Below are 20905 nucleotides of genomic sequence, written 5' to 3'. Positions count from 1 at the left end.
CCACCCTCCCCCAGAAAACAGCAGTCTGATAGTCTTTACATTGTTTCCATGCCATACATTGATCAAAATTGAATGTGTTGAGAGAAAAATCATATCCTTAAGGAAAAAATAAAATATAAGCGAGAGCAAAATTACGTAATACATATATCTTTTTTTAAATGGAAGGTAATAGTCTTTGGTGTTTTTTTTAGGTTTTTGCAAGGCAAATGGGGTTAAGTGGCTTGCCCAAGGCTACACAGCTAGGTAATTATTAAGTGTCTGAGACTGGATTTGAACCCAGGTACTCCTGATTCCAAGGCTGGTGCTTTATCCACTATTCCACTTAGCCGCCCCTTGGTCTTTGTTTAAACTTCACAATTCTTTCTTTGGATACAGATGATATTCTCCATCGCAAATACCCTAAAATTGCAGAGACTATATTTTTGACTGTCTTTGTATCTTTAGCACTTAGCATGGTGCCTCATAGAAATATAGTAAATGCTTAAGAAATGCTTGCTGACACACTGCCAATAAGGATGCCAAGTTGGGACCCCAACTCAGACTTACTGCTGTATAAATCCCTCCATAGTGTAGCTGCCTTCATTTTTTTCATTGTTTCTGGTTTATTCATGATTCAACATCTGGTAAGCAGTACTCACATCTGTAGCCAAGTACCACAGGCAGTTAGAAAATGAACTGAAATTAAGCAATCCTATGGAGAATTCCTAGGATTTGCCTAGAATAACTGGCCCTGGGTATCAAAGTTGAAAAGGGTGTCAAGAAGGGACTGATGGGGAAAGTGAAGGAGTGTTCTGCTTTTTTTGAGATGTCACAGGAGTTTGTAAATGGGAGCTCTCTTACTCTAGCTTCTGGTAACAGATGCCATTGCCCTGATTACATCAAGCTGACAGAACTTCTTACATGCACAAGCTCCAAGGCCACTCAAAAGTGTTTGCCCTAGGAAGCTTTGCAGGCACAACTAAGTAGATCACAAATGCCTATTGCCCTGACTATGGCTGTGCACAGTTGGAGGCACCATTGAACTGGTATAGTACCAGTTTGTATATCTCGGCTAGAGACAACACCTGATTAGTGATCTGAGACCAGAGGTGAATGGGTGGGAATAATGGAAATAGATTGCTTTCCGAAAATTGTACAAGGTTCAGTATCCTTTTTAATGTAGTTAAAAAAAAACTAATCTTCCTGCCATCTTGGGGAACCAAGATATTTGTGGCAATGTGATGTGCCTCTGAATATTATCAAAATGGGAAAAAAAGTAACGACCATAGGTTACCCAAAGAGCATCGTGGGTATGTATAGCAGGAATTAGAAGGCTGCATCCTATGACCAATGATAATGTGCATGTGAAAACTGAAGCAATAGGCAGCATCCTGGAGAGATAGCAGTCACAGAATTTTCATGTGGTAAGGTACCTGAGAGGCCTTCTACTCTACTCATTGCCTGGACTTCGTTTCCTTCTACATCTATCTCCACCTACACTACCTAAATGGTCATACAATCTTTTCTTCAAGTCTTCCAATGAGGGAGGGCACCCCACTACTTTCTAGGACCACCCATTCCATTTTTGATAGTTCTCATTGCTGAGAAGTTTGACTTTTCACCAGCTCTGAGTTTGCTTCGCTACATTTTCCACCCATTGAAGCCAAGCAGAACAAGCCTATCATGTCTTCACGGTGATTCTATGAACCTTAGACCCAGATGGTAAGATTCTGGGTTCTAATTTGCCATGCAAGTTATAAAATAAATTTGTTTGTGTGTGTATGTGTGTGTTTGTGTATGTGTGTAAAAGATTTGTTTGGGTAAGAAAGAACAAAAGCAACAGAAGAAAATGTGTTCATATGCTGAGAACTGGGTGTAACTCAGAGAAAGAAAAGGTTAGTCATTTCTTTCAGGGTGCCAGCCTGATGGCCACTATTGTTAAAAGGCCTTAAAGGAGGCCTCCATCACCATGAGTAGATCACCACCCCATCTTCAGAGTTTACTCAAAGATTTGGGTGAGTCATTCAGGATGATCAGGGCCAGCTGTGTTGTGATCCCTACTATTAGAGAGAGTTGTTTGGCTATTTCAGTTGTGTCCATTTTGTTATGATTACATTTGGTGTTTTCTTGGCAAAGATACTAGAGTGGTTTGACATTTTCTTCTTCAGCTCATTTTATAGATGAGGAAACTGAGGCAAAAAAGGTGAAGTGCCTTGTCTAAGGTCACACAGCTAGTAAGTATCTGAGACCTGATTTGAACTCATTACCACTACAACCACTACCGCTGCTGATGCTATTGCCACTATGACTATTACTATCTGGAAGTTATATTCCACTTTAAGAATTGCCAAACATTTTTGTAGACATCCATCTGATCTTTACAACAACATTTTGAGGTAATTAATATTATTATCCCTATTTTATAGATGAAGAAATAGACTCAGAATAGGTTGGTAACTTTTCCAAGATCACTCAACTGTTAATGTGGTCAAGGTAGGATTTGAACCCATCTTTGATGATCCAATTGCAATGCTCTTTCCTCTATGTCATGTTTCCATGCTATATAAATGTTAGCAATGATTTCTTTTTTAAAACAAAACATTTTGAAAGTTCAACCTTTAAGGTTTGGTTTTTTTTTTTGCAAGCAAATGGGGTTAAGTGGCTTGCCCAAGTTCACACAGCTAGGTAATTATTAAGTGTCTGAGGTTGGATTTGAACTCAGGTATTCCTGATTCCAGGGCTGGTGCTCTATCCATTGTGTCACCTAGCCACCCCTGAAAGTTCAACCTTTATGCATATTTGTTTAAGCCTTGTCCAAAAAAAAAAGAATGAGAACTTTGAAAACTACATACCAAGAAACTCCAATTGCCGAGTTTGTCAGGTAAACCCTTCTGATACTTTAGAATCAGTTATGAGCAGAAAACATTTGGCTGCTTAGCCAAGCCCTTAGCCTTCAAAGATTCCCTAAAGTGCTGCATCCTTGTCTAAGGTGCCTTATCCAAAAGACTTAACCAAACTTCCAGTTCAGCTCTTCTGAATAGTGGGGTGCTAGGGTACAGGAATGTCATTTTGCTTAATGCTCTTCTTTTAAAACAGCAAATTTTCCTAAGGGCATAGACCGAGGTACTGAAAATGGAATAGGTCAGGATTGTGTTTTAGAGGTTAAAAGTGTTGGCAGGGTTCTAATCACACTTGAGGGAAGCCTCACTTCTATGTTAGTATCCCTATAAACTCCCCATCCTGTAGGCTTGATTCATAGCTTATAAAGTGTGGCTATAAAAGCTGAACATATGCTATCTTGGGAAAGCAGGCATGCTGTTAGGATCAAGACTCCCCAATTTAGCCACAGGACAATTAGGAAGGGAGCCTTCTTTTAAATTGGCTATCCTTTTCTTTTGGACGCCGGCTGGATTTGCCAGTGCATCCGAATGGAAAGAAGTTTTAATGCTATGAACTGACATACTTCTTGTTACAAAAGCTGGCTGTTGGGCGTCTGGGTTTCTGTGTGTGACCTTTGAGTAACAGGCACTTTTCCTAGAAATAGGATCTCCTGGAGGAGACGCTTTTCAGTTGATTGTAAAAGAAGGGAACAGAGGAATGTTTCAGGAGATGAAAAGTGGCTGTCTTTGTCAATGCAACTGTGAGCATTAAGAATGTAAAAATATGCAGCATTCCGGGATGGGATGAAAAAAATCTGACCTAGACACAACATAGCATTTAGAGCTGAGAGATTGGTGGGAACCAGAGAAAGAAAGAGAGAGAAAGAGTGAGTGAGATTGTCACTTTATTAATGTGGAGATCATGACTATCTTGTAACTCTTTTTAAAGTGTGGAAGTGGGGTTAAAAAACAGAAAAGGAGATCACTGGAAAAGACCAGATAAGGAAGAATCAGAATCAGTCAAACTCAATGACCCAATGTTTAATAAACTTGAATACATAAAAGATTTGGAAAAGAACTATCTATTTGACAACAACTATTAAAACAAACTGGAAAGCAATTTGGCAGAAATTAGTTTTAGACCAGCAGCTTACACCATATGCCACAATAAGCTCAAAAGTAGATAGATGACCTTAAGCAGTAAAGGTAACTGCGATTAAAAGGGAAAAAAGAATGAGAGTAGATACCTTGGTTATGAAACCAAACAAAGGATATATAGTGCCTATTACAAAAGATTAAATAGATCCCTTGACCAAACAAAACACTGAAGTAATTCAAGAGAAATAGATAGTTTTGATTACTTAAAATTAAATAGCTGCTCAGTGGATAAGTGGTCAAACGATATGAACAAACATTTCTCAGCAGAATTACAGACTAACAGTCACACAAGAGTGTTTCAAATCTCCAATTATAAGAGAAATGGAAATCAAAGCCACTGATGTTTCATTTCATATTAAGCAGATTAACAAAGGTTGAAAAAAATGGGAATGGTGAATATTGGAAGACTTGTGGAACAACATGTACTAATACCACAGTGGAACTGCACAAAAAAAATTGTTGTTTTTTAAATTATGCAAAGAAAATTACTAAAATTTCCCAACTCTTAGGTCTTACTGATAGATAGGAATATGTCCCAAGAAGGTAAAAGAGAAAAAAGACTCCATATAATACTCATATATTTTTAATAGTTTTTTATGGCAGCAAAGAATTGGAAACAAAGTAGATGCTCTTTGACTAGGGATGGCTAGACAAATTCCAGTGAGTTTAACAGAATGTTGCTTTACTATAAGAATCAACCAATTTAGAGAATTCTGGAAGGCCTGGGAAAATTTATATCAGTGAATTGGTGTACAGTGAAGTAAACAATAATGATTACAACCATGTCAACAAAAAGACCAAAACATTGAAATTGAAAACTCTATAATGACAGTGACCAAATTTGTCCTCAGAGAAAAGCTGAAAAAGTACTCTCCTCTCTTTTCTTTTTTTTTAGTTTTTTATCTTTTTTTTTTGTTTGTTTTTGCAAGGCAATGGGGTTAGGTGGCTTGCCCAAGACCACACAGCTAGGTAATTATTAAGTGTCTGACGCCTGATTTGAACTCAGGTACTCCTGACTCCAAGGCCGGTGCTCTATCCACTGTGCAGCCTAGCCGCCCCCTCTCTTCTTTTCTTGATGGGGGAGGAGGGGGTGCTATGGGTGTGAACTTTGCATATACTGCCAGACTTGGTTCATATGTGGGTTAGTTTTGCTCAGCTGCTTCTCTTGCTTTATATTTGTTACCAGGTCTAAGCCTCTGGGTAGAGGGAAGGGTTTATGATCAGATATGAAGATGATGTTAAACTAAGAATATCAGCTATTGCAAACAAACTTAAAACTCCGCATTTCAAATTCCTTTTACTATTTTTATTCTGGCACTTATGGTAAATGTGATCAAATGATCCCTTTTTTACTATATCCTTGAGCTATATATTTTTTTTTTCAGAAAAGTTATACCAGTGGATGAATGTCTGTTTCCTAGGGGTAAAGGAATGTCTGTTCACTTTACCCTCTCCTCTTAAGCCAAAATAAAAATTCCCAATAATATAGACTGAAATAGTGTGAAAAGAAAAGGTCAAGATTGGGTCTGAGTGAACCAAATGGCCACTGCCTCTGATATGTCCTGGACAGGTGTCCCTAGCCAAGTCTTTTAACCTCTTAGTGTCCCCAAATGTATTTTTAAATGATTTGCATAAGTCAGTTTTAGAAGTTTCCACATTAGCAGCTCTGCCAACTATTGAAATCACAGATCCATCCTAACATAGCCCCCCACCTCCCATTATAAAAACATGCAAACAAACAAAGTCAAACCTTGTTTTATAGAAGAGAGGTTAAAAAAAAGTGACAGAGTTCAGGAAGAACTGAAAGGAAGAGGAAATTGGTAGCAAATTAGAAACCCTGGTTGATAAAGTTTCCTCTGTAAACTTCTGATGCATCACACAGTGCCCCCTCCCCAGCTTTTGCTAACCTACCTGCTTAGATATATGTTTATCTGAGGGGGAGGGGATGTTGACTCTGGAAATTCATTCCTGACTGGAGAAAAGCAGTTCAAAGTGTGTGTCCCCTGGATGGTGAAGGGGAAGCTTTCCAATCCTAGAGGAAGTATATACTCTGTTGTGATTACCCTGTTTCTTCTTTTGTAACATTCAGGGATTCACAATGTAAAAATTTGCCTTCCGTTCCCCAACACCCTTCTATTCTTTCATCTGAGTTGGAGTGTTCTGATTTAATATTTGATACAACAGTTGAAGGAATAAATACTTCATGATAATAACATTGTGGAGTTCTTGACATGCATTATTTCATTTGATCTTTAGAGCAACCCTCTGAGGTAGGGCTGTTATTCTCTACATTTTACAGATGAGAAAACTTAGTTGCAAAGAGGTTAAGTCACTTGCCCAGGGACACACATCTGGTAAACATCTGGGACACTGTACTACTTTGCATCTAGAGTTGGAAAGGACACTCTGAGGTCATTTTGACCAGGTCCCAGGGGAAGTAGGAGCTTGCCAGGCTCACACTTCTACTAAGCAGCAGAGGTGCAATTATTCGAACCCATGGCCTCTGACTTACAGTCCACCATACCTCACTACTTTTCCCTGTGAGTTCTGAGCAGTCTACAGAAATGGAATTTTAGGACATTTATAGTTTCCCCAAAGTCCAATTGTCTCATGTGGGGCTCAGTTAATGTCCTTGACTCATGAGAAATGTTGCTAGCATCATTGCATGAACCGTATTTTTATTTTTTATTCTTTCTCTATTCTTTTCTGTTCTCGGGCTCTGGGTGGGTTAGGGCTGGGAATCAACTTGAACTTTTTTCTCAGAAAGAAAATAAATGCATGCCCCTCTGTGGCAAACTCTGAGTCTAAAGACTCGTCTCTTGGTATATAAATGATAGCAATGGGCTCTATTATTCTGAGAGCCTCTTTGGATTGAAAAGCATACTTATTTCAGCCCTTTGGGTGCTGCCAATTTCCCTAAGGCGGGACAGCAATCTGAGAAAATAAAAAGAATAAAGTCTGAGAGCGAGAGAGAAGACACAGAGAGACAGAGATATTTAGGCACTGAAAGATACATATATATATATATTATATATATATATATATATATATATATATAGAGAGAGAGAGAGAGAGAGAGAGAGAGAGAGAGAGAAACATTTAGAAAGACAAAGAGAGAAAGGCATTGATAAAGAGAGACAGAGATATATTGAAACACAGACATAAGGCAAAGGGAGAGAGAACTGAGCCTAGCCTGGGGAACAGAAGGGGGAAAATTCCAGTGTTCCCGCTTAGATTTTCCTTTTCTCTTCCCCCCCTCCTTCCCCCACCCATGAGAATCAGAAATTTGCTGGGCTTTCCAAGTATGTCTATAGTTGAAAAGGAAGAAAAAGCTTAGTGCGTGTTCTGATGTACTCTTCAGAAGGCCCTGAATGGGAAGCAGTTTTAAGCAAAGCCTGCCACCCCCCCCCAATTGTATTTTTTAGTAAGGCAAGTGGGGGGTGCTGGGTTTTGTACTGAGCGGGTGCATTTCTTTCAACTAGTTGAGCAAAAAGTTCTGGGGCCTTCATGAAACAAAAGCATTAAGGTCTCCTTGTCATAGCTAATCAAGGTTGCTTGGATCTCACTTAATGTTTCTGCTTGGCTTCCCAAAGTAATTGAAACTTCCTTTTTGCCTCAAGCCTCCCCCCCCATACCCCCCCCCCAGCTGGGGTCTTAAAAGAACATCCCTTTTACTTAGGGAGTCTATGGAATTCTTCTGAATGTTGAGCCTTGGTCCCGAAATAGTGTTCAAGAGAGTAGTCATTCAGTCCTGGGTGAGGAAAGGAGAGAGCCCTTTCAGGTTGAATAACCAAGGCGGAGAAGGAAGGTTCATTTAAACAGAGGCAGTGAGCATATCGCTTATGTAATCCCAGACATTAGAGCTAAGTTAGAAAGGAGAGACGAAGGTTGCTGTCTCCTTTAAAGGATAAAGGTAGAGAAAATGAAGCTGGAACTTGGAACCCTGAAGAGGGACAGGCATTCTGGGTAAATCAGTACCTTTTAAGTAGTCTAAGCTGGGCCCCTACCTTGTTTTCTCACTTGAAGGAGGGGTTATCTTACAATTTGGGTTTCTGGTAGCCCTGTATGATTGTTACCAAATAGCTTCCCTCCTTTACCACCACTGCTACCCTAAAAACATGTTGTTTTGTTTAGGGATTTGACATTAAACTGAAGTCTGTTAGTGCCCTTTTTTTTAACTAGCAGATTTGAGGGACAGATTCTTTTGGTGCTGGTGTTGGCCCTGGCTTGTACAGAACTCACATCCTCCCTACTGGGGGGTTGCCTAGAGAACAACATTTTGGAGCAATGTGGGTGGGTTTTGAGGAGCCTCCTCCCTTAAAGCATTTATTTTGTGGAAGAAAAAAAGGACATTTTCTTTTTATGTCGCCTTAACCACCCACCTCTGCTAGTTCACCTTGTCAGCTTTCATTTTGGACTTGAGTAATCAACGAGTTGAGAGGGCCCCTGCTTATTTGAGTGATCATATGGGAGTGATTTGAATTTTTTTTTAAAACAAGTGGAGTGTTAATTATTTTTATCCACTTTGGGGATGGTTGATTGGTAATCACCATCGCTGGGGTACTGGCTTCCCCAATCCAAATTCTTTGAGTGTTTCATGGGTCTCCAGAGAATTTCTGCATGGCAAATATTTCAAGACCTCCTTCCTCAACCTTTCTTCACCTTCAACCCTTTGGGATTATTCATTACACATTGCCCTATGTATTGCTGTGATTTGCTGAGAGGCATCATGATGTAGTGGAAAAAAGGACCTGAGTTCAAATACCGGCTCAATTTCTTACTGTCTGTGTGATCTTGGGCAAATCATTTTTATTCTCAGGGCCCACATTTCCTTTTGTAAAATGAGGGCATTGGGCTTTTTAGCTCCACTTCCTATGAGTTCTTCTTTCTATTCTTTCTTTGACCCTTGGGCAAGTCATTTGAATTCTTTGTGACTCAGTTTCCCCCCATGAAAGAAGGAAATTGGACTCTTAAGGTTCTTTCAATTTCTAACTCAGAACCATGTGATCACAGAACTAGAACTGGGAGACTTAGATCCCAGCCTCCTTATTTTACAGAGCATGAAATATGGTCCAACCCAAATTTGGAAAAAAGAATGGTTATGTAGAGGAGTCAGGTATTAGTGATGTGTGAAAAGGATATTTCAAAATGATTTTTTCCTTTTTTGCTGTATTCAGGATTGTGTTCTGTTTGTCACTGCATTTGTGCTGTCACCTTAGGGCTATTTTAAAAAGACCATAGTTGTCATTTCTGTAGAGCATTTTGAAGTTCGCAAATTGCTTCATATGCCTTATCTGATTTGATCCTCGTATCAGTTTTGGAAAGTTGGTGCTATTCTTATCCCTACTTTTTTCCTAGGTGATGGAATTGAGACTCAGGAAGAATATGACTTGGCCATGGTCATTCAGCTAGTTGGTGTCTGAGGCAGGACTTAAAGTAGGATCTTTTTTGCCTCCTGCCCAGCACTTTATCCACTTACCAACTAACTGCTTCTTTAGGGCAAAGTAAGCAAACTAATAAGAAACAAATGGGTTCATGAACTGGAAGTCTGTGAGCTTCCTTCCGTATGCAGTGACTGAATTAAAGGAGGGCTATAACTTAACAGAATGGTAGGCAGCACAAGAACTGAGTTTCAAAGGCACTAAATAGGACAGGGTGTAATGTCTCTTTGGCGAAAGTGGCAAATAAAGTTCCGGTTTTGGAAGAGCAGTGGATGGTGTACAGAATCCAATCAGATGTAAGCTCTTTGGGACTAAGGACTGTTTAATTTCTGTGTCGCTATTCCCGCATCTGGTCCCTGGAAAGTGCTTAATAAATCCTCGTTGACTGATTCAATATACTTGGAGAAAACAGCTAATAGTAACCAGGTACCATACTAATGATGGGTTGCCCATGTGCAGGGGAGAAAGAAAAGCTGAACTTTTGTATAAAATGATTGGCTTGCCAGGCGATTTAGAAGGCTTTTGTTTCCCCTTTTCCATGGTATAAGGCTTTCATCTCCTGTGCTTAAGTGACAGCTGCAAAAATAAATTAGAAATGGTCATTTTCTATTTTGTGTCTGAGTGTGTATGTGTGTTTGTATGAAGAATGTGTTGCTCATCTTGGATCACACTGGATAGATTTCTTTCCCTTCTAAGGTTTTTTTTTTAAATCCATTCAAATTAAGGCAAATGTTCTCTGAAAAAAGCAGAGGAAACCCTGATGTGAAATCACCATCTTGGGAAGAGAAGCTGGGAGCCCCAGCTGAGGCAGGCGTCTTTATGAAGCTACTGAAAAGGAGTTTTGAATGAATCCTGGGGGGACAAATCTTTTGGGAAAATGAGTGCATTTTGAAAGTCGAGGTCACAGTGAAAAGAAGATGGGGGCAGGGAGAGGGCATGCAAGAGGAGTCCATCCCCAGAAGATAAGCTTTTGGCATCCATTAAGCAGTTGTGCACATTGCCAAGGGGCAGCCACAAAAATGGGGGGGGGGGGGGGCTGTGGCCAGAGGTTTGCTAATTTTCAGACTTTTTAAACAAACAAGGTATTGAGATGGGGGGGGGGGGTAGGAGTACTGGCTAGCTTCTTGTACTTGAGTAGGCTCCCACTAACTTTGTATTGTAGCCTAAGTCCGACTGGTGGGAAGTGCCTACCTTAGCTGGTAGTCGCCAGGGGAAAATCATGGCAAGTCAGCCTCTTAAGAACCATTTCATGATTCTTCAGAGGTGAAATACAGAAGATAGGGATTTTACTAGGTATTTGATTTGGAGAAAGGAGGAATACACACTTCCTGAAAAGATTTCAGGAAGACAAACTTACCCCCTGGAAATGGCCAGGAAACCATGACTGGATTAGATGTGAAAGGGCAAACTCCCATCTTCTCCTGGGAATTGCTTTTCTGCCTTACCTCCCCCCTCCTCCTACACCTACCACTACCACCACAACAACACTAACAAATTTCAAGTGAGCAGTTAATTTCAAGTTGTCACAGGCAAGAGCACAGCTGTTAGTCACACTCTTCCAAGAATGGGATGGTTGTATGTTGCCTATAATCAAGTACTCAAACTTTGCTTTTAAACTCAGAATAGGTCTTCATGACTTCAGGGTCTTGCTTTAGCAACTTTGGTTATTATGCATGTAGAGAGAGATATAATCTAGAACTCTAGAGATGGCTGGAGTCATTGAATCATAACGTTCGAGTTGGGAAGACCCTCAGAGGTGATCCAGACCAGTCCTATCATTTTATAGGCTAAGGAATGGGAGCAGAGGACAGGGAGGGCTATTTGCCCTAGGTCCCAGATTTAGGACTGGGAGAGATCTCCCTTGGAGACCATCTGCTCCTTCTCCCTTAATTTACAGATAAGGAAGAAGAAATGTGAGAGGGAGAATGACTTAACCAAGACAGGTTCAAACTGCCTCAATTTACAAGTGGTGAAACTGAAGCCCAGAAGGAAGTAAAGTGACTTGCTTAAAGTCACATAGCAAGTAGTAGGGCCAGGTCCTTTCTCTCTCAATTCAGTGCTCCTTCCATTGCGAGACAGCCTCCTCCCCACATGACCTTCAATGGCTTTCAGTAGGGTGAATTGTTCCAGTCACTTTACAAAGTCATGTCCCCAGTGTACGGTGGGTCCCGGAACCCCAGCCAATGCTCCTGCATGCCCAGTGACCAACTTTATCTGAGAAGGGCCTCTTGATCTGTAGCTAAGAAGAGAAGGGAAAGAAACAGCATCTCTGTATGGTGCTCAAAGCAGAATTGGGCTGCTGGGACGCCAGTGTGAATCATGGGCTTGTGCTTTATGTTAAGCTTTTGAGGTAACCCAGGAACATGCGATAATCTCTGGAAACACTTTTCCTGAGTTTCTCTGTGTGTGTGTGTGTGTGTGTGTGTGTGTGTGTGTGTGTGTGTGTAAGTGTGTAAGTTATGGTTTAATGCATATAAAGGAGTAGTCTTTTAGATAGGAAACAGTACTTTCCTCTGTTTAATGATTTCTAAAGTAAGAATAGATATTGCTTAACATCATAGATTTAGAAAGGATTTCAGAAGTCATCCAATCCAATTACTCATCTCTGTTTTATAGAGATGAGAAAAAAGGCCCAGGGAGGTGAAGAAACTTGTCTAGAGTCACACAGCTAGTAGGTATAAATATCAGAGGCAAGATTCACACCCAGGTCTCTCTGACTTGAATCCTGGCATGGACCCTGCTTCTCATGGACAGCGTACTGTACATAACCATATTAGTTGTTTGGTAAGATGTTATTTAAGAGATTTGGGGGAGGAGGTAAAAAAAGAGAATGTGGCAACCGATTGGATGTCTAAGGCAACAGACAAGGAAATGCCAGAGCTTAGTGTTATCTGTGAGCTGGGAAAATGGAAATCAATGTCTGTTAGGCTGATTTCCCTTTTCCTCCGGCTTATTTACCTCATTGAAGAAGGCAGACAAATTGCATGTGCGTGTTGAACCTAACGACAACACATTGGACTCTGGCCTTGATGGCGGTGGTTTGGAATGTGGAGGACATATATAGAGCTTGATAATAAGGCTGGGCATTCTTTCTTCCTTAAGTCATCTCTGTGCATACCTGATCCATGCTTTCATTCCATACTTTGGACCTCTGAAATCTGGGAAGCAGATAAGGACTTGGCCAGGAGTTTTCTGTTAGCTTATAAACATTTTGATGTATGGCCAACTTCCCCCGGCTCCATATATTTTTTAGGTCTCTGGATTGATCTGGTTGTTTTCAGAGCCTGTTGTGACTTAAAAGTATGTTCTCTGATAGGAAATCCAAAATGAGTCCCTGCTCCCTTTTGACTCCCCCCACCCCCAATCTACCCCCAAATCTTTCCATAGATAAGAGTATATGAAGCAGCTTCATTTATTACAGATAGGTATATAAGGCAGGGACAGGATGTTTGGGTAGACTTTTTTTGTTAATTTGCTGGTTTCCTTTGGGAATGTAAAAAGAGAATAAGAATTCAAGTGGACTAGTGGGATCCCAAGATAATAACATTAGAGCTAGATGGGCCCTGAAGCCATCTACAGTTGTGGAAGATGGGGTAGATAGAGGTTAGGTGGCTTCCTCAGGTTCACTGAGTATGTAAATATCAAAAAATGGGAATGGACCCCACATCTCCCTGTCTCTTTAAGATTCTACACAGATTGACAGCTTCTGGGAGTTAGGGTATACATGTTCTAGGTCTTGCCTACAGGTTACGGATATGTCCTATAAATACCACTACCATCCCCCTCCAAAAAAAGAGCTAGTTATGTCTTTGGAAAATAATGCAATCATTATCATAACTGCAGACCACTAATTAAGGTGGAGATGACTGGGCCTGGATCCTTAGGTCCTGACCTTAAAGGGCACTACCAGTCCTTGGAAATGGTGGAGCTTAGCACAAAAGCTAGAGGAATGAGTTCCTCTCCTTTGGGGCATTTCACTCCCTGTGGCCTGATGCCAACGTCTCACCCCACACCTCAGTTGAGGGCGTTCTGTGGGTTGTTGGTTCTGAGAACATGCTTGGTTAGTTAGAAGAAGGATGTTAATGAGCAAGCCTTCAGGAGAGAATGCAAAATATAATGAAGACTGACCTACAGCTGGGCTAATTGCCTTATTAGGAAATATCGTGTATACTTGTGCGTGGTCTTGGGTTCTTCTCACCTTCTTAAATGGTGACTTTTGATAAGGGCCCAAGACCACATTCTTCCTTAAATTTTGTCTTTCTCACCTCTTACCCCTCTCCCCCTCAGCAACATGATTCTCTGCACACAGCAGGGACTTAATGTTTATACTTTTAGTGATGAAGTTTTCACAGGATCATAGATTTTGAGCTACGTGGTACTGTTGATTGTAGTCTTAACTCCATCATTTCAGCGAGAACAGAAAATGAGACCTAGAGAAACTTACCTATCACAGAGATTGTCGGGGATGTAGGCAGGATTTAAACTCACATCCTTGGACTCAAAATTCCCTCTTCTTTTCACTACCGTACTTTTTTTTTCTTTTTTTTCTTTTTTCTTTTTGCAAGACCATGGGATTAAGCTTGCCCAAGGCCATACAGCTAGGTAATAAATTATTAAGTGTCTGAGGCCGGATTTGAACTCAGGTATTCCTGACTCCAGGGCCAGTGCTCCATCCACTGCGCCACCTAGCCGCCCACTACCATACTTTCTAAAGTCTGCTCATACTTCCTATAAGGTTGTTAGCTAGACTGAGCATAGTATTTAAAAAAAGACTGCTGATGAAACAAGTTCAGTAAAAGAGCTCCAGACTTGAGAATCAGGCTTGGTTTTGAGGACAGGTTCCCTCACTTGTCTGAGTGGGACCTTCCACAAGTCATTTATAGCCCCCTGAGTCTCAGTTTTCTTTTCTGGAAAATGGGAACAAGAGTATTTCCATCCTTAGGCCTATTTTGAGAAACAAATGAAAGAATAATGACAATAAAACCTTTCTCCACACTTGAACTGACATTGATGATGATGAAAATTAAGTTTGATTTAATTCAGCCATTATCTATTAAATATATGTTATGTGTAAAGCACTAAGCTTGTTGACCTTGTTCGATTTTGTCTGCCAGCAGCTACCAGAACCAGTCTTGGAGCATACTGGGAAAACATGAAAGGTTTTGAAAAACTCTCACATGGCTTTTTAGACTTCAAATTCCGGCTTCCTTGGTAAAATTGAGGGGCATGGCTAGACTCAGTGAGCTGTAAGACCTCTCTCCCAGTCTAGCTTCTTTGATCCTAAGCCCTGGCTTTCAGTGGAAGCTTCTTGTGTCTCCTTGGGTGAGTCACTCAACTTCTTTGGCCTCTGTTTACTCCCCCTTCATGTTGAAGATACCCCATCTCCTTCAAAGGGTTGGTATGTGCATCAGAACCATTATATCAACAAAGCTTCCTGCAGATTGACAAGTACTCTCTAACCATCACCTGCTGCTGCTATTATTTATTCCTTTAGCAAACTTGCAAGTGTCCATGGTCTCCACAAGACACCATGCCTGTTATTTGTTTCCTATCTGTCTCCCCTCATTCCCCTTTTGCAATGATACATGTGGATTGCAGTTTGGGATGCTCTGCAATGAAACAGGAGCTGCAAAACAGGAAGTCGTGACTAAATTTAAGTGTGTTTTCTTATCGGAGGGATTAAAACCCCCTGTTTTGGTTTGTTTTTGTTTGGCTCATCTCTCCCAGTTTAAATGCCATTGCTGTTCCTGGTGGGCTGAACAGGATGAAACCTCAGCTCCGGAGGAACTGATCCCTTATGCTGGACCTGTCTTGGAGCCTCCCTGGGCCCAGTTTTTTACTTGGACATTCATGGGGGTGGAGTGTAGTATGGGGGTGGGGGAAGGCAGGAAGGGAAGGGCAAGATCAGTGGCTCTGTGTTAGTACCAAGGCAAATCTTGATGGAATTTGGAGCTGGAAGGAACTAAGAGCTCATCCAGCCTAACCTTCTGATTTTACAGATGAGGAAAACCAAGACCTAGAGGGGGAAGTGACATGGCCAGGGTCACATAAGCAGTAAATGGTGGAATTGGGATTGAAACTCAGATTCTGGGGCGACTAGGTGGCATAGTGGGTAAAGCACCGGCCTTGGAGTCAGGAGTACTTGGGTTCAAATCTGGTCTCAGACACTAATAATTACCTAGCTGTGTGGCCTTGGGCAAGCCACTTAACCCCGTTTGCCTTGAAAAAAACCTAAAACACAAAACAAAACGAAACTCAGATTCTCTTAACTTGAAATCCAGTAAGTTCAGATGTATGCTAGCTCTGTGACTGGCCTTTTGCAAATTCCTAGAGAATGGCTAATGCAGGGTTTGTTGGAGGACCAAGGGACTTCCAAGAAAGTAGGTAGAGCCCTAGATGGAGAGTATAGAGGTCTAACTTCTATTGCTGGCTCTGTTTTTTATTGGCCTGTGGGACCTTGGGGGGTGTTCTTAACCTGAGGTCCATGAACTTGGGGGGAGAGAGAGAAAGACAGACAGAGACACAGAGAAAGATTCACACACAGAGATAGAGTGACAGACAAAGACTTGGATTTTGGTGTAATTGTATTCCTTCATAATGCTATATACTTAGTTATTTTCAATGTATAAAAGCCATGATTCGGAGATAGGGTCCACAGATTTTCATCAGATCACCAAAGTCCTGGACAATAAGAAAGGTTACAAACCCCTGTCTAAGGCAGGCTGTTTTTCATTTGTGAGGCTCTCTTTTTCATGCCCTATTCCAGTGAGGGTGTTGGACTATATGGATAATCTTTTTTAGTTAGAGTATCACATTGTAGAAAAACAGTTCTAAACAGAATGGAGTATATCTGGAAGAAGGACCACCAATATGATGACGATCCTATAGATCAGGCCACATGAGCATTAGTGAAAAGCACTCAGGATGTGAAGGCTGGAGAAGAGAACACTAGGGTGAAAGAGGACATCAGTGTCTTCTTAAATTTGAAGGGCTGACCTGTGGAAGAGGCACTAGGCTTGTTTTGCTGGACCCCAAGGGCAGATCTAGGAGTAATGGGGGGGAAATGGAAAGACAAAAAATTTGTCTGCATGTTAGGAAAGACTTTTTTTCTGATTTAGAGTTGTCCCAGAGTGTAAGGAAGGGCTAACTGGGGAGCTAATGACTTTCCCCTCTTTGGCAGCCTTCAAGTAAAAGCTGGACTACCATTTGTCAGTCATGTTGTAAAAGGGATTTCAGTTCACATGATTTCCCCTGCAGTGGCTAGATTCTTTGTGACCCTGACAGTTCTAAATGGTCTCATCACATGACCTTTCCATTCTATGGTCCTCGGCATCCCTAACTGTAAAATGAGAGTGTTGGAGTGGGTGACCACCAACACTTTTTGCTCTGTTGTCCTCTTAAGAGACTGTGGCAATAGTGATATCAAAATGAGGGTAATCAGCTCAATGAAACGCTGTCATGGACTCTCAAGTGCTTTTTTGCAACTGAGGAAAAGACAGGGCAGATGGGGGAAAGGTGAAGAAGTGGTGGCCATGGGGCAAGAATATATTTGAAAGCTCAGATGGCAAAAGACCCGCTCCCAGAGCTTTTCTTCCCCAGCAGAGGGAAGGAGGAGGTGGAAATGTCTGGGGAAACCGAGCCAGACAGAAGGATTTGAAGTTACTTGCCCAAACATTTGTGATGTCCTCCCCACCCCTTACCCTCCCTCACCCCCCCTCCACATGCCCTTGCTGCTCTAACATTCCCAGCTCCCACTCAGAAGAGGAAACTGCCTTGGGTATTATCTTTGCTTTGTTAACAAAAAGGCAAGACATTAGCAGGAGCTGAGCCTTTAGCCTGAGGTATGGACCTCCCATGCTTAGTTAGTGCAGACTTCCTCCTCTTGGAAGAGGCTGCCCTACAGCATCTTAGAGATGGGCCTTGGCCCAGCACCCTCCTGGAGGGCCCCACCCCAGCTTCAATAGATGGTCTTTCTCATAGCAGGCGCAGTTTGCCTAGGTTTGTCCGGGCCCAGATGGGAGAATGAATGAATGAATGACAGTCTTTTTTTTATGAGCCTGGTCATATAAGTCCCCATTGTGAATAGTTTCATGAACTTCCAATTGTGGAAACTCTTTGAGAGTTTTCTTTAATGTGCTTAGTGCTAAATGTTGTCCATTCCCTTGGCCAGGTGTTAGTGTGATACTTTGGATCATCTAAAACTTCTTTCTGCTTCTAACATATCAGAGATCCAGAGAAATGGTATCTTGCCCAAGGTCCCCCAAACAGCAAGGAGCAGAACCCTGATTGGATCTTAGATCCTGTGACCCCCTCCCAAAAAACTTGCCCTCTTTCCTCTGTATCATGTTGCCTCAATCGTCTTCTCCAGTTTGCCTTTTGCACTAATAGGGAAACTTAGACCTAGAAAGTAAGGTGTGACATCTGATATTTGTAGCCTGTTAAAACTGGAGGAAACAATTGATATCATGTCATTTAGTCATTTATGGGGGGAAAATGCCCAAAGAAGGGTAGTGATCTGACCAAGGTCATACAGGCAAGAGTGGCCATTTTCCATGTTGGATCTATATTTCTTGACTCCTGGTGTGCTCCCAGTATCCCTGTGGAATGGGAAAATGGTTCTCATTCAAGTTCTCCTCCTACTCTGGATATGGCTTGGCATTCAGATTCATCTGCCTATGATATTTACAACCTTATGACACTTTGGGCCTCAGTTTCCTCATTTATTCACAAAATGGGGGAGTTGAACTCTGACCTCTCAGATCCCTTTCAGATCAAGATTCATGATCCAGTGACCTTCTTTAGTGTGTCCTATTGTATGTCAAAAAAATGTGCATTGATTACACTTAAGGCACATATGCAGCCTACCACGTTTAGGGTAATCATATTTTTAGAATGAAAAACAAGGACATATTGTTTTCTCCGTCCCCTCCTCTTCCCTTTTTCTCTATTTACTCTTTGCTCCCACTGCTGTATTTTTGGTTTGTTTTGGTTCTCACTCTTACTTAGAATTCTACCTGCTTTCTTGTTCATCTCTGGCCTAGACAAGGGTGGTTTTGCTTTCTGAAATTCTGATTTACAGGAAAACAAATGACCCTCTTTCATTTTCCAGAAAAAGTTTCCTGATCTGGCCTGAGTTTATGCTGATTTCAGGTCAGCCTCCATTTAAGCTCCCAAGATAGGACCCCAAGATTTTGACATTGGTGGTGACTGGAGCTCACCTCTCTCCAGCATGTGGTCGGGTAGCTGGATCTATTTCAGCATCTTATTTTTGTTCTCTTCTTGGATATTTTGGAAATATTTGTTTTGCCAGGCCCAGGTTTTCTTGAAAGAAATAACGAAGTACTCTGAATAGACATCACAGTAACCCTTCCCAAACAGGAATCTCGATATATTTAAAAACTCATTCTCAGAACTCAAAAAACATTCTTGACATGTTTACTTAACTCTTTTTTTCCAAGTGATGGGGGAATAACAAAAGAATACCTTTGGGACTGGAAGCATCTGTTTTAAAGAGTTTGAAAGAAGCCTCTGAATTGCTTCACCTGGTGAGACATAGTCCAGCCAGCTGGCCCTCCTTGCTTCTGCCATAGAAGGAGAGCATGGTGTGGCAGCAGGATAGACTTGTCCTCTTTTGTAGGGTTGGGGAAGGTATCACCTCTAAGACTTGGAATGACTCTTCTGTGCAGCTGAGTTTTACCTTAATAAATCTCATGAATCTTTCATCTATGAACATCTAAACTTGAGGGAGAAATTATTCAACCACCTTCTTGGGGGTAATTCTATTCAAAAGTTTAAAGGCTATGAAGAATAGTCAAGTTAATAATTTGTCAATCTGAGTTTGTTGGAGAGAAATGCTCTGTATCTAAGCAAACTTTGTGGTTTATAAGGAAAGATTTCTGAAAGGTAATTAATTTGGACTTTAAATTATCATAGAATCAGAGCAGAAAGGAACCTCAGAGGATCCCTTGTCTACACCTCCATTTTTAAACAGATAAGGAAACTGAGACCTAAGAAGATTAAATAACTTAGCCAGTCACAGGGAAATGTTGGAGGTGTAATTTGAACCCAGGCCCTCTGATTCTAGAGGTTAATACTCTACCCAGTGCCATGAAATCTCTCTTTGAGTATATAGAATACATATCGCTGTCATAGTTAACAGAATATATACTTTTAAAGATCTATGAATTCATTGATGTGGCCTCCTTTCCTTGAGGTCACTCAACCAATATTTCTAAAGTGATACCTCATGTGAAATATCATACTGGGCCCTGGGAAATGGCCAAAGCTTAGCTATGACACAATGCCTACTCTCATGAAGCCAGCTAGCCAGTGTGGAGGTGGGTATGATACAAACATGCACAGATATTTATGATATACAGTATTTTGTGATCAATGTATCACCCAAGGGCTTACAGAGTGCTCTGTGTAGTCATCATCATTCATAAGGGGATCATGGAAGGCTTCTCATAAAAGGAGGAGGTGACATTTGAGATGGGATTTAAAGACTAGGGAAGGTGGTCAATAGATGATAGACCTGGAACAAGGGTTTGAATTCAGGCATAAGGAGCAGCAAAACATAAAAATTCCAGATTCCCACCTTGGTGCAGGGCCTTCATGAGTTACTGTGGCCATTGCAATTCTCAGCCTTGTTGGGTGTGTGGTATAGTAGAAAGACACACTGATTCTGGAGACAGACATTGGCCTCCAGTCCTGACTGTGACAAATGCCTGTCTCTGTGACCTTAGGCAAGTCACTAGTTTCCCTATACCTCAATTTACTCCTTTGAAAACTGGGAGAACTGGTCTCTATAGCTTTTGAGGTCCCTGCCAGCTCTAGATCTGATTCTATGTCTGACCTAAGGTTTTGAGAAAGGCTTGTCATTTCTCTTAACATGTAGGATGTCATCAGGAAGTATATTGTCAACCCTTAACTTCTAGAGTAGCCATTTCTAAAAATAAGTAATGCCTAGTGATCAAAAGAGTTTCTTCCTTGAGTTATTTCACAACCTTCCCACATAGTTCTTCTGATGGCTTGAGCTGCATTTAATTTACTGATTAGGACATCCCAGTTTGCCCGTATGTGATCTCTTGCTTCGAGCCTGTCACTATGAATTTGGGGGTCCAAGGATTACCTTAAAAAGCAAAGACCTCTTTCTCGCTGCCTTTTCAGCCCAATAAATGTGACCTGTGGTTGTTCCGTGATTCTACTGATAGCCCCACTGATGCTTTGAATTTCCTTTTCTTTTTAATAAATCCAAAATGCATCTTGACCATTGGAGTTCTTGCAAGGTGCTCTTTGAAATGTTAGTTTTGCCCCTCATCTATGTGGATTTCCCTTTCTTCTCAATTGTATTTCTGTCTTATGTAATGGAAGGTGTATTTGGTAACTGTCTTTATAAAATTCTACCGTGCCGTGTTCTCCCAGAATTGTCAGAGGTATTTCTACTAT

The 20905-nt window shown here is 41.2% G+C and overlaps 1 protein-coding gene and 1 long non-coding RNA gene across 2 annotated transcripts in view; one reads left to right on the top strand and one right to left on the bottom strand.

Annotated features, from left to right (window-relative positions):
* Positions 1-20905, top strand: part of GPC4 (glypican 4) — a 141100-nt gene that overhangs the window by 52924 nt on the left and 67271 nt on the right. The gene's annotated exons all lie outside the window — the stretch shown is intronic.
* LOC141502221 (uncharacterized) overlaps positions 1-20905 on the bottom strand; it is a 49367-nt gene that overhangs the window by 27784 nt on the left and 678 nt on the right. The gene's annotated exons all lie outside the window — the stretch shown is intronic.

Source organism: Macrotis lagotis, chromosome X (genome assembly GCF_037893015.1).
Source record: "Macrotis lagotis isolate mMagLag1 chromosome X, bilby.v1.9.chrom.fasta, whole genome shotgun sequence".
In the NCBI taxonomy this organism is placed as follows: domain Eukaryota; kingdom Metazoa; phylum Chordata; class Mammalia; order Peramelemorphia; family Peramelidae; genus Macrotis; species Macrotis lagotis.
This window is presented reverse-complemented; position numbering and strand designations above follow the sequence as displayed.